General features: G+C 28.1%; 1 long non-coding RNA gene across 3 annotated transcripts in view; it reads left to right on the top strand.

Moving 5' to 3' along the window:
* The first annotated feature begins 5,764 nt into the window (after positions 1-5,764).
* LOC122269321 (uncharacterized) overlaps positions 5,765-18,914 on the top strand; it is a 91,929-nt gene continuing 78,779 nt past the window's right edge. For 2 of the 3 annotated variants that reach the window (XR_011636368.1, XR_011636367.1), the window contains exons 1-3: positions 5,765-9,957; positions 11,168-11,466; positions 17,107-17,328. This is a non-coding gene — a long non-coding RNA (uncharacterized lncRNA). The remainder of the gene's footprint in view (positions 9,958-11,167; positions 11,467-17,106; positions 17,329-18,914) is intronic. The other variant, XR_006225117.2, reaches the window with a different exon arrangement.

Raw genomic sequence — 18,914 nt, 5'->3', positions numbered from 1 at the left:
AACAAACCAATACCTCTGGGGGTACTGATCCAGGAGTTTCCTTGTCTTCTGGATTGGTTCAAAATTACAAGGCTACAGAGTTGAACATTAGTAGTCGTAAAGCCAAAAATTGGGTCGGCTGTTCAACGACGGATATAAAAATAAAATATAAAAAATTAACCAAATTGGGTACTTGCACTTCAGGAAGAAGAAGATCGCGAGTTTGATCTATGATGTCAGCGACAGCATTGGCAAGTGACATCAACAACAACAATATTTTATCGAATCCAAAACTTCAATTCGATGAAATGTTTACTTAGAGCATTTCGAAGGATGCGTCTTATGTAAAAGCGAATGAAAAAGATTTCCCGAATTTAGATAACATTTCCTTCCAGTACAAGCATGAGATAAGGAATAAAAACAGTTAGTTCATCTTTACAAATTTTACACACAACTGTTACAAGGAATAATTTAAAATTAACACACTACTAACGTTATATAATTGTTAAAGATTGCGATTAATTTTTGTAGACGGTGCCCATTTACAAATATTCAAAATTAACATCAATTTAAAATGCTGCATTTATTTCAAAATAAATGGATTTTTCGGATAATGAGCATGCAAATGGTTTGTAACTGAGTTTTGAAATCTGATAAATGATTATATCAAATATAACATTTTGCTTTATTTTTAAGAAGTAGACTATTATATACCTTTTTATTTTGATCTAGTTTTCAATTGAATGCTTTCAGCAATGGATTATACTTCTTTTGTAAATGGAAAAAGTTTTAAATAATTATCTGCATATATATTTAATTAATATTTTGCATAGTGAGAAAATAATGGTAGTTTACATTATTTCAGAAATGGGTGGTGTATATTTATTCAAATGTTTTAAACGGATTTTTCTTAGTTTATTTTTATTTTGCATGCAGGACATTTATTCAACATCTAAATTTAAAATTTTACGAATCAATCTGATATTTAAGCGTCAAAAAATATTTAAGACAGAATAAATTATAAAATTGGAAAACGAAGCATTAGAAATGTATTTCTTTTTCTTTCCCGTTTATTTAAATAAGGAAATTTTAATTGTGTAAAGACTTAGATTATCAAAAATTTATTTAGTGAAAATAACTGCAGGTAAAAGGAAGTTTCAAATATTGACCAATTTTTTTTTATGAAATTGCATATTCTATTAATTCAGTTTTCAAATAACTCGGTTTGAAAATAAATATTAACTTTCAAGTAAATTCTTGCTTTACAGATATTTATTCTTTTAATTAAATAAAATTCACGCACGAAGCATTACTTCTGAATAATTATTAAATTTCTGAATTGTTTACATTTTCTACAAATCTATTTTTGTAGATATTTGTTTGAAAAGTGTATTGTTTGACTTTTGCACCAAAAATATTAATTTTGTTAATATTTCAAAAGAATTTTTTGGAATGTCTGGGCTCGTATGTTTAGCTGAAGTATTCAGAATAAAAATCATGGTAGAGTTGAGAATACTTCAAATAGTCTAGCATTCTTCAAATTTTCTGGCAATATAAAGAATAAATTTCTCAGCTTTATTTATTCTCAAGTGATTACATTTATATTTTGTACCTTCAATATTTTGTACTAGAATATGTATTAAAAGTTAAAAATTAGAAAGAGAAATCCCTATGCAATTATAATCAACTGAGAAACGTTTTTCATTTTAAACTATGATTTGATTTAAACGTATAAAACAATCTATTTACACGGCTTCTTTTTTATAACATATTATTTTTTATTAAAATTGTATCTAGAAAATAAAATAAATTAAATTTCAAACACATTAAGAAAAAATTTATGTTTGCTTTGTATATTGCGAAATTCTTAAAGTTTAGATTTTTTGCCACTATTTAAAACAATATTTTTAATCTCATTTCATTAAAATTATAAATTGAATTTGCTCATAAACACTTAAAATGTGTTAAATCTAAATTACTTATAATGGAAAAATCTGACACAAAACTTACTCGCATTTACGTCAAACGCTAAATATTTTTGCTATCGAAAATTCATAATCTTGGAGCACTTTTTAATCGTCTGAAAAATTTTTACAATATATCTTGAGTAGTGATGGTGGTTGTGTCTTCTACTACTATACATAAAAAGCAACAGACGTTCACTGTCAAACTATGTACGCATAATTTTAATTGTGAAATAAGAATAGTTTTATTTCAGTTTCTAAGTCGCAGTAAAATTTATCAGATGATTTTTTAACGTATAATTTCAATCCACTTCGATTCTGTTAAGCATATTTCGAATTCTACTTAGTATTCTCTCTGTACTATGCATATGTTTGATTTACGAACTAATTTTATTTCAAGTATTAATGTACATGAACACATCCTAAATCCCTACTTTATGTAAGTTATACTTCATATATTGCCTGGCAAAAATTACTTTACTGACTCTTATGTGTTTTTTATCTTATTGTAATCATAAATATTTGTGTTACAAAATACCGAAAAATGGTGGCAGCTACCATACTTTTACAAAAACATTCTTGATGCTTCACTACGCCAAGAATTGTCCTTGGCCCTACACCACTTTGGTGTAAAGTACACAGTGAAAAATGAAACTTATTTTGGAACCCAATATGAAATAATGTCTATATTAGCTTTCCAAACTTCAAATATGGGCGTAATTTACGTAATTAAGGCAATAAAACCCGTAATGGGTATAAGATTTTTCCAAATTGGCGGAAAACAATCACGTGTTTGAGAACTTCCAGCTTACAATATCAGTTGGGCAACGCCGAAAACCAAAATGGATTCTAGCTCTGATGCTGTCACCGGAACTCGTTTCATTCTTTTGGCTTCGACATATTTGTTTTCAAGCAATCGAATGTTGTGACTACTAGACAATAAGGTGAGTGTATGATCTTTTCCTTTTTTTATAACTTTTATCGTGTTTACAATATATTATTTAAACATTCTGAGTTGGTTTATATACTGCAAAAGCATACTTTTCGATATTTACAACTTTATTGTTGTAAAGAATCAAGTTAACATTTTCTCCAATGTAATATTTCATTTTTTGTAATATATTTGTTTGAATTGAACAATCGCTGATTAAGTCACCCTAAATTTAATTTGTAGTATAAAAATAGCAATTAATATGCAGAAAATTTGGAATTTTTACACTGATAACCAGTTGGATCATAAATTAATGTTTAGAATTTCATTTCTTTCAGGGAATAAATAATTAAATGTCATATATTTATCTATTTAAATTAGTCTGAAGTGTTAATATTCATATTTTCAAAGCTTGTTTTTTCTTTTGTAGTTTTAATGCCGTGTGAAATGATTTATCTAATTTAAAATCAATTTTTAGTCTTGTGTTATAAACATCTTTTACTGTATCATTTCACATATCCCTCCCCCTTTTTACAAGCTGATTAACAGTAATGAGAAGTCAGAGTTAATATTATTCATTTTGAAAGAAAATACTACAATTGAGGAGACAATTCCGCGTACAACTAAGCCATCAAGATTGTAAGCGATTGGCATAGAAGAGAGTACATGTCATAAATACTGATCATAAATACCGATAATATAATCATAAATATTAAATTTTCGAAGAAAGATGTTTAAATGTATCCAAATTAGAAGTGAAATTAGTCTAAAACAGGTTTTTAAAGGTTTCCAAATTGAGAATTAATGTGTCAAGAAAAAAGATGTTCAGGATTATGCGAAGCTGGTGTAAACATAGCTAAAATGTGTATTGAGTATTCTTCAAAATAGGTTCTAAGGGTTATTCAGATCGGGTGTTACGATAACCAAATTTGATATTAAACACTGCCAAAAATGAATTTCAAGTTGCGTCCAGAATTATTGTTGAGATACCCAAAATGGGTACATAGTTATAACCAAAGCACTTATAAAATTTAGTACGAACCCAAATTGGGTAGCATACACAACAACCTTTTAACACAAATTGCTTTTTACACTATTTGGTTATCTTTTTCTTTCCGAAATAGGTATACAGCGATATTCAAATCAGGCTTGTTTCATGATCCAATTCACTATGAACCCAAATTGGTAACCTCATACCTACGAATCTTTCAAACCCAAATTGGGTTCTTTTTAACCCATTTTAGCTTCTTTTTTTTTTATTCTGCGAAATTGCCGACATTTTTGTTGTTCAGATATACTAAACATTTTTACAGAGAACCATCCCATCTCCATCCGCAACGACTTGCATAACTTTTTTTTTTAATTTCATCTGATGTGATTACAGTGATAGCAACATATATTTAGTATTTTCTTACCAGTACTGTAATTTAAGACTCGCAGTTATTATGGTGCGAAAATCATTTACTTCCATTTATCTTAAAAGATTTTCTGTGAAACGAAATGAAATCACATAGTAAATAATTCTTTAATCAGCTTTGATTTCGCAGATTTCTTGAACTTAATATTAGTATATTCACTATGAGAGTAAACAAGGCATGGGAATCGATACTTGAAAGAAACGAAACAACCGGTAACATAACAACAAATTGAAATCTGTAGTTAAGATCTATAAGTATTTGCAGAAACTTGTATAAAGTAAATCTTGTAGTTAAGATATTGTAATAACTCTTGCATTGAATTTCATTAATTTTGAAATATCAATTATCTTTAAATGTATTTAGTGAAAGACTTTTTATTATATTTACTTTATAAATTTTAATTTTCCGTGCTCAAAATTACGTCAAGAAACTAAATTTTAAATTCAAATTAAATGAGTTATAATTTTTGGACGTAATGAATATTTTCCATTTAAATATGTTGAACTAATTAACTTCTGCCTGATTCATTTCTATGAATTCATTATTTACTTTTGTAAGTTTAAATTTCACTTGTATCATCCTTTTGTGAGAGCATCTTGTTTATTTAAGTAAGCAATCGTATCAATTTTTTATGAAATAGGTGATTTATTTTATTTCCTTTAATGAACATAATGTAATCTATTAATTCTTTGAATGAATAAGAAGTATATAATTTCTTTGTGTTGATAAGATGTATCTAATTTCTTTGAATTGATAAGATATATCTAATTTCTTTGAATGGATAAGATGTATCCAATTTTTTAGAGTGGTTAAAATGTATCTAATTTCTTTGAGTGGATAAGATAAATTTAATTTCTTTTACTGAACATGATGTATTAAAATAAATTCTTTTAAGGACTAGGATGCATTAAATGAAAATATTTTGATGTGCAATGTTGCTTGAAGGCAAATAAATATGTAAATTTTCGAAAAATGAAAAAAAAATTCTTGACATAAAATAAGTGATTCGTTGCATGTGCGTAGATGAAAGAACATAGTTGGAGCAGTTCATTTTTTGCAGTCTAAGAAAATAAAGCACACACTTTTTTAACCAAATATTGCAAATCTTAATGAATGCTTTTATCCTAAATAAATGTTTCTGACAACCTTGTTTTCTTAAAATATTCTATGAATTATGTTAACTCCAAATACAAAATATAAACATTATTATCAGTTCATTGCTGTTAAATGAATAATAGAGTATAATATTTTTATGAAACATAACTATGTACACGAAGAAAAAATTATGGTGCGATACCGCAATGACATTTCGGATTAAAAAAACACATTTTTCTTGTATTAAAAGGCAAAATATACGGTATTTCAGCCATTCATTTGTTAATTATTCCGTTAATGTGTTACCGGTTTCCCGGAAGCTCTGATTTTCAAAATTATCATTCCTGTTAACACACATTTAATAAAAAATATGAAACTGAAAAATAATTTTTTGAATAAATGGTTTTTATGACATGCTCTAAGGTATCATGATAAAATTACCAAATTTTACTGTGTTTGCGAACTTGTATTACATATTATAAAGTCATATATTATTTGTAGTTTTTCCAAAATCATTATCAAAGCGCTTACTAAAAAATGCCGAACTTTTTGATGTTCTTATACAGCCAGAAATACGGTAAGTTTCATCATATTCTGCTAGTTTCGATCATATTTTTTTCCCTCAATGTTAGATTGAAAATATTATTTTGTTTCAGCGAATTGAAATACATTTCTGAGATAGAAGGAAACAATATTAAATAAATATTTAAGATGCATGTATTTAAAAAGCTTGAAATTCAAATGCTTATTGGAATGCTTGGGGTTCTATGCTCAGAATTCAGATTATTTTATCTTTACATAGAAACGAAAGCTATTTTCTAATTCACGTGCTTAACAAACATAAGAATTTCAAAGTTTTAAAACATAAAATCTAATAGGAAATGCAAATGAAGGGAGCTTAGATTTATTATAACGCATACCGAAACATTGTATGCATGTCTTTTAAATATTTTTAAAACAAAATGCTAATTTTCATACTTTTCATAGAAAGTTATTTCAAATAATGAGTTTCTAAACTTTACGTTGAAACAGAAGCATCTCAATTATTTACAGAAGCAAATGTAGGCGAGTAATAATTCGCAAGTTTCTTGACTGATCGAGAATATACTTCTAAATCTTGATTTATTCAAAAATCGCTTTTCAAGAATTTAAATTTTAATCAACTGCGTGAAATTAATAATACTTTCCTCACTTGTACATGCATGCAAATTTTCTTACCAATTTCTACTGAAAATCCGCGAGCGAGATGTATTTTAACAACGATATTCTGATTAGTCATTAATTTTTCTAATTGCTTTGTTTGCGCTAAAATACAAATAATACAAAGGCTCTGTAAGATGTATTTTAGCGCTAATATGCAGATTTCTATTAAATTGTAAGTTGCCTTACTAGTTTCTTAAAAAAAATTATATAAATTATCCCAGAGATCAGATCTTATTCACTGAGAAAACAAAGTATGGTCAAAATACCATAATGCGGTTAAATTAACCGTATTTCTGGCTCCATGTGAACACCAAAAAGCTCGGTTATTTTTAATCTAAGTACTTTAATTATACTAAGTCATTAAATTTACTAATTGCTTTGTTTGCGATAAAATGCAAATAAGAAAAAGGCTCTGCAAATGCGAGATGTATTTTAACATTAATATGTAGATTTTTATTAAATTGTAAATTGCCTTACTAGTTTTTTTTTTAAAAAACAATTGATATCAATCCCGAAGATCAGATTTTATTTACTGAGAAAACAAAGTAGGATCAAAACTACCTGAATGAGGCTAAATTTACCGTATTTCTGGCTCTATGGGTACACCAAAAAGCTCGGTCATTTTTTATCTAAGTACTTTAATGATTTTGGTTAAATTAACCCCTAATTATTACATGTGATAAAATTTGGTAATTGAAGCAAAATTTGAAAATTCAACGTGATTCTTTAGAGCATGGCACAAAAACCAGTTATTCGGTTAAATTTACTTTTCAGTTTTGCATCTTTTACTTAATGTTTGGTAATAAGAACTATAATTTTGAGACACAGAATTTTCGATAAAATGTTACCACATTAGTTGAAAAATTACTAAATGAATGGTTTATAAATACCATATATTTTGGTTATATTATCAGAATTGTGGTTTCGATTATCTTTACTATCCTACAGAGAGCAAGATATTGTGAAATTCATAAAAATAAATCGATTGAACTGGGCAGCTCACATTTTCAGAAGGAATGATGACTCAAATTTAAAGAAAATCCTATTACACAAACCCCTAACGAACAGGAAAAGAGGTAGACCCAGGCTGAGATGACTGGATTTAGTTGAGACTGATTTCTTTACTCTAATAGAGAAAAACTGGCGAACAAGTGTCAAAAGTAGAGAGAAGTGGATTCGAATTCAAAGGAAGGCACTGGTCCATCCTGGGCTGTCTAGTCAAATATGATGATGATGATAGTTTCGATTATTTTTGTTACCAGAAATATCGTTACCATACTATACGGTAATTTCAGCAGAATTTTTTCCTCCGTGTGTACTATAATCCCACTTTTAAAAATCATACTAATATGATCCCACTGAGGCCCGGTGGCTGGGCGGTAGCGCTTCGCGCTGTCGTGGCACAGGTCTCTGGTTCGATCCTCGGGCCGAGCAAGGTTAACTCAGCCTTTCATCCCTTCAGTGGGTCGATAAATGAGTACCAAGCATGCTTGGGAACTAAACACTGGGGGTTCCGCGTTCAGCTGACCTCCTGGAACATCTGCTACCGCACTTCAGACCCCAAGGTCAAGAAAACTGAGATGGACACAATAGGCCTTGGCCCTCTATGGGCTGTCACGCCACTGAGTTTTGTAGAATGCACACTGTGTACATTCTGCACTGTGTCCAAGATAGCCCAATCATAAAGTTCTGACGATAATTTTCCACATCACTCCACAACTGTGTTCAAGAACAACTACAATTTATTTTAACAGTAAAAGCTATAACTTCACTGTAAAAAATATTGTTGAAAATATATGATAAGATGAACCAGTACTCAAAATTGTCAGTACTTTGTCTCGTAAAAATTTTTAAATGTGTAAAAAGGATTATGGGAAAATTGATAGTTTAATAATGAGTGAGTATAATAATAAGTGATTTTAATAATGAATGAGTTTATTAATGCAGCAAAGAATGAAGAGTTATAAATGAAGATTTGAATAACTTATCAGTCGTTAACAGGATTCGATCCCGAGAAACCTGTTTGCCAATGCAATAACACGTTACGTATTGCAGACGTTTTTAAAACCAGGTAATAAGTTTTTAAAAAAACCGACATGATGTCATGGCAGATTAGAAGAAAGCTATTATGTTCAGTATCATCTTTACAGAAGGCACTCTTTATTAAAAGAGTGCACTTACAGTGTACTCTTTTTCAAAAGTCATGGCGTAACTGTCGGTGGTTTCCCAAGTTAACTTATATTATGGTCTAAGTTAACTTATTAAAAAATTAAAAGACAGATTTTTGAAAGTGATTATTCTTGCTATGTTTTAATTTTAATCAGTTTTCCGAAATTCCAATTCATTATGTGAACAATAAGGATCAAGCAGAAATCAGAATTTTAATTAATCAGGCATATTAGGATATTTACATTTTTCAGTTGGAAAAACTCTTAACCCTAAAAAAAATATTTTTTTTTCACTGGAAATTAGACATATTTAATATTAATTAGTAATAAATAAATGATTACTGCATTTTGCCAAACAATAAAAAATTAAGGGAATAATTTTGTTTGAAAATTTCTCGAATCTGTTTTTAAAAATCTGAAAATCAAAAAAAAAATAATAATAACAAATATTTGTTTTTGCTTAGATTTTCAGATTTTGTTCAGAATATTTAAACACAAATAAATATTTGTTTAAGAATAATTAAGTTTTTAGCAGCATAAAATCACGCTTTAGATTTTAGCGTTCTTAATTAATGTATTTAATTGATTAATGCATGTCACAAAAGATTTGAGTAATAGAAATAAATGTGAATGAAGAAAACTAACTAACTGATATTTATAAATTTGCCTAAGATTGCACAGTTTTGTATTTCATTCAATTAATTTCGAAATAGTATTTTTTTTATCAATTATGAAATGGAACTAAAACTAATTTGTAAAAGAAATTCGAAAACTTCTTGTTTAAACATTAAAATATTTTTCAAAATTTAGAATTCGTAAATTTTTAATCAAGAATGAAAATGTTTTTAATTATTTTAATTATCGGTGTTCCTTTACAATATTTAAAATATTTTAATTGTTAAATATTTTCACGCAACTCAGTCTTATTTTGTTTTCTCGTAAATATTTGAAAGGAGAAAAAACAAAGTGAAACTTGAAAAATCGTTTTTTTTCTTTTTTTATATAATTGACATTACTTTTCCAAAAATAACAAATCTTATTATCTTTTTAAATACTCTTTATTCATTGTAGCATACTGATGTGATGAAAAACAAAACTTCAAAAAGATAATTTTTGTTTTAGTTTAAAAAAGTATATTTCCAAATCGAGCGTACTTGGTACCGATAAAAACAGCTTCGTTTGTCAACGATCATAGACATGTAAGTATTTTTTTTAGTTTTTAAGAATCTTTCAAAAAATAAACTGATTAAAAAAATTCTTTTTTAGTTCATAATCATCAAGTTGTCCTTTCGTACTGTAAATAACGTGTTTATGTACTTCACGCAGCATACTAAACACATGCAACTTTAAAAGAAATCTATTTAAACTAAGCAGGAAAAAAATAGTCTAGTCTGAAAAATCGATAAGACCTTGACCAAAATGAAGGAAATCTAAAATATTTTAACCAAAACTTACGTTTTTCTTTCGTGTATAACCAAACTTATTTTGAAACTCTGCTAAACATATATTTCGTCAGTTGCTGGTATTCTAAAGCCATTTTTACAAATATATTTGAAAGTCTCAAAGCACTGTGACATTTTCATCTTGTTTCTTCAAAGATTAAGATATATTTTTGAGACACAGTTCACATTTTTGCTAATGATTGTTCTGAATTATATGAATTTTTTTAAATGCACTTTTAGCCAATTTATCTAAATTGCCAGAAAGGAATAAAAGATTCCCCAAGTATATATTTTTGACATGAAATATGACAATTTTGGAAGAAAAATAGCTTATATGTCTTTTCAATGTTTGGAAGTTTTCTTTATTGCTTCTTCTTATACTTTTCGGAACTTCCTTAGAAATGTAATTAGAAATGTAAAAAACTGTAGCAAGAAAATAATTTTGTTTATGAAAAATATTGAAACAACTTCTTTATTGCAAGTTTTAGGAAATATCATTATATATCTTGAAAAGTTTTGTATTCAGAACATTTATATAAATTGTTATATAATATTGAAATAATATTTTGAATATGAAATTAAGCAAAACAGAGAAAAATGCATTTTAAAGTAAATTAATTAACGGTCTATCAAGATATATTACAATTAATTTTTTAACTCAAAAGTTTAAAACTATGTACTAATGGTATATTAAGCCTGCTGAACTTTCTTATTTCACTGTTTTGGCTTTTTAACTTAAAATTTTGAAGAAATTATGTATTTCTGAAGTGATTTATGAGTGTGTCAAAATTAATGCAAATTTGTACTAGAAAAAAAAAACAGTGTGAACTACTATTTCTGCTGAAACTTTTTAGTGAATGTGTGAAATCATATACACATTTCTTTTCATTCAAAAACTATCGAACTTACAAGGTTTCTTATGAATATTTTATTTTATCACCAGCATTGAAACTGCCGTCCTTTTTAGGGTTTACAGTATATTGGGTTCAAGCGTTAGGACAGATACTATTTGATGGAACTAACCTGCACTTGCGTTACAATAGAGGAAAACCAAAAGAACCTCTCACGGTCAGCCCGACTATAAGGGGATGCTATCCTATGATCCATCAGAGGATATTTTACGTCATCACTGTGGTCAGTCAGAGATGGTTGTGAATCAGCCAGCCTTCGTTGAGATTCGAATCTCTCTCACTTTTCTCCATACCCTGAGAAATCACAGCTTATGTACAGCCTTTATTATGAATATTATTTGTTATGAATAGTATGGTAAGTACCCTTAACATAAAATATTAGAATGCCAGTAGCTGTAATTTTAAACCAGCGTCAGTTATAGAAAAGTTTATGATACGTCTATATGTGTTTTCAAATTTCTGTTGAACATGAACAAGCAAGTTGGAGTCCACATCCTGTTTTTTTAAATGCAAATATCCACCTTTTAGTAAATCTTTTACTGACATAAATGTAGGAACAGAAAAGGTTTTGCATGGGATTAAGAAGCGATCACACTTCAAAAACTTCCGGATCAAATTACCTTACAATGTACTGGCATTTAGGGTGCATCCATATGTTAACCTCAAAAAAATAAACCGTAATTTTTACAGCATCATTTATTTATTTAGAGTGATTCAGTGATTTTACAGTAATTATTACTATATAAATTACGGCACATCAGACTTTTTGTTCTGTAACATGATCCGGTTAAAATTCAATTTACCGTAATTTGATACGGGACTTCTTAGAATGCAACATAGGGGAGCTATTTTGTTTTGTGCGTTATGAGTTCGTTTATTTGATCAATTCTCAACGAGCTTATTTGTAGTTAGAAACACGGAATTTATAAATTCGGTTATTTATAAGCACAAATTTGTGGCTGATTCTTTCAGAACGTATCATTTTGAAAATTCCACCTACCTTACCTCCAAACAAAATGTCCTAAAAACCAAATTAATTTTAGATAATATGCTAAATTAATAAATTTTTCTGAATTTATTTTAAACCAAAAAATATTTTAACATAATTCTAGAAAAAAAATGCCTCTATAAAAAATTAAAAAGTCATATTTCATGTGATCTTTTTAACTGAACCGATAAAAAATAATTAAACTTATAATAAGTATTCCTTTCTGTGATGTATTTAATATTAATTTTTAAAAACGAAATTCTACTTCATAAATTATATTAATCACTGAAAGCATTTTTTATTCTGTCAATAAACCTTTTATTGCACAATATTTACTTTTTAGCCTTAAATATTTAATTTTCTAATGAAGTTCAAGTTTTTCTTTATCAGCACACTTACGTTTCTTCGAAATTAAACACTAATGACGAACGCAAAAAAAACAAGTTCGTAAAGCACTGTTTGTTTTAATAATTTACTCAGTAAATAATTCCGAAACCTTCCCAATTTACCTAGAATAATTAAGGACGCTAAAAGAGAAGAATACTGCAAGTCAAATAGTTTTCTCAAGAGAGAACATGACTTGGTTTTAGTCCTAATAAAAAGCAAACAAATATTAATTTAGAATAATAGTTCCTTCATTTAAATGCCTGATTTAAACGTAAACAGTATTTATTTATTAATTATAGAATTTTAATTAAACGCCTAAAGAGAAAATTATAACTTGATATATAATGCTTTAAATTATTTGAAACTATAAAAACTGTATAAGAAGATACGTGTGCTTTTTAAACAGTTATAGTTATATTCATCTCCTTCTGCGGTAAAACAGCCAGCCATAAGCTAAGAGCGTCTTGAGTAATTTAGACCATTTGCTCTGATTAGCAACAAGATTCAACCATTTTCCCTTCGAAATGACCCTCAAATCAAACGAGCAATCTTGGCCTTTTTCTTCTTCTTATTTGCTTATTATTGTTTAAAAAAAGAAGAAGAAAAAAAGCAAACAACTTTTCAGGAATAATGAAATTGAGTTGTTTTAAGAGATTTGTGTTATCTAATCGATATAGCTGCCCTAGCTATCATATCAATTCTTCGCATTTTATGAGCTTCGCAATGCCAGGTATCTTCATCTCTAGTAATTTTAAAACAGTTATCTCCAACTACAGTTCTCGCGAATTAAACCAAAAACCTTCTTAAGATTTTCTGTGGTTTAGATTAATTTATTTGAGCTGAATAATTAATAAGAATTGTGGCTCATCCCCCTTTTGTATAATCTTCTTAAATCCAATGCTATTTTTACCTTTGGCAAAACAATTGAGCGATTTGTTTGGTTACTGTTCAGCTGTTAAATTTGAAACCAATCAAGTAAAAAAAAGTTATTTAATCTTAAAAAATAATGCATAAATACACAAACTTTAAACTTAAATAAGTGAAAAACCATTTAAAATAGTTACATAGCACATTCTTAGTTACTTTTTGCATGTATCGTAAAGTGAGTTTAAAAAAGTATAAATGTTGTTCGAAACTCTATTTAAATAAGATTTGTTGATAAGATTGATAAGAGGATAATTAACTTTAATTTTTATGCTTTTTGCAGCTCTTACATTTTGATATTCGTCTTTTTTTTAGTGCCTCCTAAAATGTGCATCTATATAAATGTCCAGGACTGATCTAATGAATCATGAAAACATTATGTAAATTACATACTTAATTCATATTTTTCAAAAAAAACTTTTAACGTGCTGCAATGTAGTACTTCTGTACTCAGTTCAGTTCCGATAGGTGACTATAAAAGTTATTTATATTAAATATTATATTAAATTTATATATTTATATTATTATATGTTATATTAATTTCATATATTTATATTATTATATATTATATTAAATTTATGTATTCATATATTAAATTAAATGAGTATGTAATTGTTGATAATGTAAAATTTCAGAAACCATATTTAAATTCATTGTACGGAATGCTCTTTAATTCTGACTTTGAGGTTTTCTTACTGAGCTTAACATTCTTAATTCCTTGAACATTTTTTCGGTTTCGGAGATTATGGCGAAAAACGTTCATACTTTTCGATTAAATCTTTTACAAACTTCTCTTTTTCCATAATGAAAAACTGGCTAAAATAACAAGGAAAAGAATGCCTAATATATTGAGAATGTCAAAGTGTAAGAGCATTCCCATAGAAAAAAAATTTATTTCTGAAACTTTAACGACCGAGTGCAGAAGTGTTATATGGTGGTAACACCTAAGGTGAAGTATCAAAACAGTAAAACATTCCGGATCAATTTACGGTAAAAAGTAACCTAGGCGCATCATCCGTACAATCTAGTTTGCCCATATAATTTTGTACCGTTTTTTACGGTAATATTTATTTAATTGCGCTGATTCAGTGATTTTGTAGTAAATTTACAGAAAAAATTGCAGCATATTAGATTCTTTGTTCGGTAAAATTTTACAGTAGCAATGGATTTTGCTCTAAATTTTGCAGTCTACAAAAGTTGGAGGTTATTTTTAAATACATTAAATAAGTATGTAATCCACCTTTTAATTCAAAATACATTATTTTTCAAATTAATTTTAGATTATTTTAATAAAATGTAATTGTTTTAACGATATAGATTTAGGTATTTTGATGAACATTAATAAAATTAGTTGAAAAAAGCTTGAACATCTTTATTTTATTGAAAATCATTTTTCAAAAATAATAATATAATTTTTTTTTCTTTTCACAAATAGTTTTATCCTGAAAACTATCTAAATTCTTCAGAATTCTGTAAAATAATTATTTTAATAAAATTCATTTTTAAAAAATAATAATGTAATTTTTTTTTTCTCGTCACAAATAGTTTTAACCTGGCAACTATCCAAATTCTTTAGAAATGCGTAAAATAAAGGATGCAAAAAACAAGAGTCATATTTCAGCTCTTTATTTTGTTCTAAGCATTTGTTTATTTAAACACGCAATTTTTATTTTATTTATGTTGATTAACACATACTAACGTGCTCTCGCTGTTTAGGTGAATAATTCTTACTGGTAAAGTAAAAGCATATAGAGAATAACAAAACTTATGCGCTTATTTTTTGGAATGTTGAACCATTGCCAACTCCCTTAGAATTTTCAGCCCTTATTTATTACAATACTTTTTAAAGTTTAGGGAATGCAATTTAAGTTCACCCCAGACAAAATAAATAGTGTGTTAAGTCTGTTATATTTTAATTTCAAAATGCATCGAACTCCTGAATCATCTACGAAATTGAAACCCTGATCAAACTATAATCGATCACACGGCAAGTTTATATCCACCAGATAATGAAGTAAATTTAAGTTTTGACTACAGATTCCTTTTCCAAATTTAAATCTTCCAAATGTTCTAATTTCTGCTGGTGCATCACAAATAATATCAAATGCAATATATCCACAGACGCCTGTCAATTTCGTCTTGAGATTGCACCATGCTATTGCTGCAAATTTTGTTTATTTTTTTGTTTGTTTTTTAATTCTTTTAAAGTTTTCTCAGATAGCTGCACCCTATGTTGATGAAATTTGAATTAATATTGAGATTTTAGAATACTAAATATCTTGTAAGTATAGCAGAAAAAATAAACAGTACATTTCTATCTATTTCTGGATATCTTTAATATTTATCCCATCTGTCGCTCTTAGCCACCCGGTATCATCTTTTTGTCACTTCAATCACTATGGAAGGAAAACTGTCCCATTTAAATTTCAAAATAAGATAAGCCACTAAATTCCCAATATTTTTTGTTTCCTACGCCAAGTTTTTTTTATTAAACTATTATATTTTTTTAAATCTGAAGACAGGTCTCATAGCATCCGTAGGATGTGATTACGATGACTACAATGCTTATGTTCTTTTTTGGTTCTAATTTTTCTGCCCCTTTAAGTGTCACTTTTCTTAAAAGATTTCAAAAAAAAAAATTTTCTTTTTTCTTTTTATGACGATTTATTCTAAGACAAAAGAAGGAAATCAGGCAAACAAAAATAATACCTCGAACAAAATAAATAATACATTTCGAAGATGGCACCACAAAAACGTTTAATTTACTAAAATATTCCATTTTAATACAATGTTTATAACAGAGACATTTCTGAAAGCATGCATTAGTTTACTATTAGTTCCGTAGAGGGAAATAAAAGGATCTTAGATTTTTTTTTTCCCAATGCCGATTCATTGCTTTCTCACTACCACTCTCTAACGATTTTTTCGCAAACGAATAAAAATTTGATTGGCGAGTTTTCCATGAAAGAAAATATTTTTCCTATCAGGTTCTCATTTGCTTGCGATTATTTCTCATGCAGGGAGAACGGCCCTGCAAGCTTCTTAACCCTCTGGTTGTTAGTCAGAGCTTTTTTCTTTTTTAATTATTTTAAAAACCTTATTCTTTGATAGGAAATTAGAAACTAGAGATCATCAGAAAAATTTCAATGCAATTTTACCTAGATTGCAAAGTTTCAAACAGGTTTTAGGAACAAATACTGTATCTTATGCGCTCATTACTGTCAAGCTATTTGCTAATTATACCTAACGTTTGAAAGGAAAATAAAAATAACTTGGATGCAAAAGTATTTTGTAAGTATTATTTTTAAAAAATAATGTAAATAGTATGCTTAATTATTCAAATTACACAAAACAGTATCAAAAGATTATTTTACTTATTTTTGTATTCATTTGAATTTTTGTACTATACTGATTTTTTTTTGGGGGGGGGGGATTTTCTATTAATACTCTCTTAAACTTTGAATTTTTATTGATTAAATTTGAAATTTTTATAAAAATCTATTGAATCTATTGAAGTGCTTTAAATGTATAGGAAATATTAGTTATTTATTTTTTGGGGGCTGTCCAACTCTTTTTTTTTTTTTTTTTACTTGAAGTTTCTTATAGAAATATTACGGAGTGTAAGAGAATGTAAACATTTGCTTACCTTACAAATATTAAGTTTTCTTCGCTAAATAAAGTGATCAATTATTGTAGGATACACGAGTTCACGTCCTTTTGTGTAGAAGAACTATGAAGGAAATGATGATGAAAGAGCTCTCGTACTGTATCTATGATATGTAACAGCCATGGAGAAGTATGCAAGAGATTTTCCATTCTATCGCTGGAGGACTTAAAAAAAGTGATGCAGTTTTGTTTCAAAGCATGGCAAAATGTTAATCCTTTGAGACCAAATGAAAACAGCACCCCACTGAATCAGTAGGTGTAACAATTTGTTACTTAACTATTTGTTAACTATTGAGATAAGAGACTTCAGATAATTAATATATAGATGTTATTGGTTTGACGTTACATGAATTTACACAAGCCAGCCTCAATAATTTTAATAAAAAGTAATAAAAAAAGTTTTAACTTTAGAAGTATAAATATAAATGTAACATTGACAAAAATACACAGAAATTAACATGGGCAGAATAGGTGCATTTACTATGTTGTAGGTACAATAACTATTGTTGAAACACTGTTGCTGCTCAAAGGCTCTGATTTTATTAGAGCTAGTATTAGTCTGAGTAGGTACTGAGGGTGTACAGTATTGGTTCTCTTTTTTTTCTACCGTAAATTGCTCGGCTTCGCGTGCAGGTCGTCGAGCTACCGAAGTGGGGGTGCCATTCCCTCTGCAGAGAATCAAAACTGTGATGGCATGTCTTCGAATCATCCTCAGGGATGTTTTCCAGACCATCGCCCATAGACCATTGTGTAGCTCTAGTGCGACGTAAATGAACTATAACTACAACTATTGGAGCGAAAAAAAAATTTGAAACATTCATCATGATGACGTAATAGTGGATCGCGTTTAATTATTATTTTTCATGATTGGAGGATTATGCGATATAATAAGGCAATGGATTCGAACAACTTGAGAACTATGATGAAAAAAGCTTTATTTATTGCAGACACTTGACAGAAAAACTTAACTACCTTGTTTATTTCGTATACATTTCATCATCAAAATTAGATGACAATCAGATCAAAACTAGACGTTGACAAATAAATACTGAAAAGATTCCAAATCAAATTATGGTTAAAAGTAACCGACATTCAGGATACCAATACCTCTTGCCTTAAAATGCATTTTCAAAATAACATTTTATGGAACAAACAATCTGAATCCCAAAAATCCCTTACTTTTTACAGCAACACAGTAAAATAACTGAATCACTGCAGTTAAATAAACAATACTGTAAAAATTACCGCATAAAATTTCACGGTAATTTATAGTTGAATGGGATTTTATAGTTGAATGGACTTGACGACGCTGTACTTAAGGTACCTGTAATTTTAATCCTTTTTTTATCCGAAATTTTTAGAGCGTTGATGAGCAAAAGCAGAACATTTTTATAAAATACCATATAATAATTTTTATATTACCAATACTATTTTTTTCTTATATTTAATGAAGTTGTCAATTTTTGTTTGTTACACTTGATATTAAATATTTTTTTTTCATACGGTTTTATGCTTCGCAAATTTTATTTTTTATATTTAAAATTGATGTTTATTGAAAATAAATTTTATCTTCAAAAAACTCTTCTACTTTGAGTTTTTCTATTTTTTTGAAATAATAAATATTTTTTACGGTAAAAAAATGCTTATGGGAATAATTATAATAAAATATCATCGTATGTTGCGAAGACCAATGCAATTTTTACCTTTACTTATCAAATATTAAGCTAAAAATAGTTACATTCGTTCTAAATTGTTATAAATGGCTATAGATATCATTGCTGTACGTGCTCCAATAAATTGATTGAAACTGGCAGAAAAAATATTTTTCCTTGGATCGG

This window comes from Parasteatoda tepidariorum, chromosome 3, assembly GCF_043381705.1.
Source record: "Parasteatoda tepidariorum isolate YZ-2023 chromosome 3, CAS_Ptep_4.0, whole genome shotgun sequence".
NCBI classification, from domain to species: domain Eukaryota; kingdom Metazoa; phylum Arthropoda; class Arachnida; order Araneae; family Theridiidae; genus Parasteatoda; species Parasteatoda tepidariorum.
This window is presented reverse-complemented; position numbering and strand designations above follow the sequence as displayed.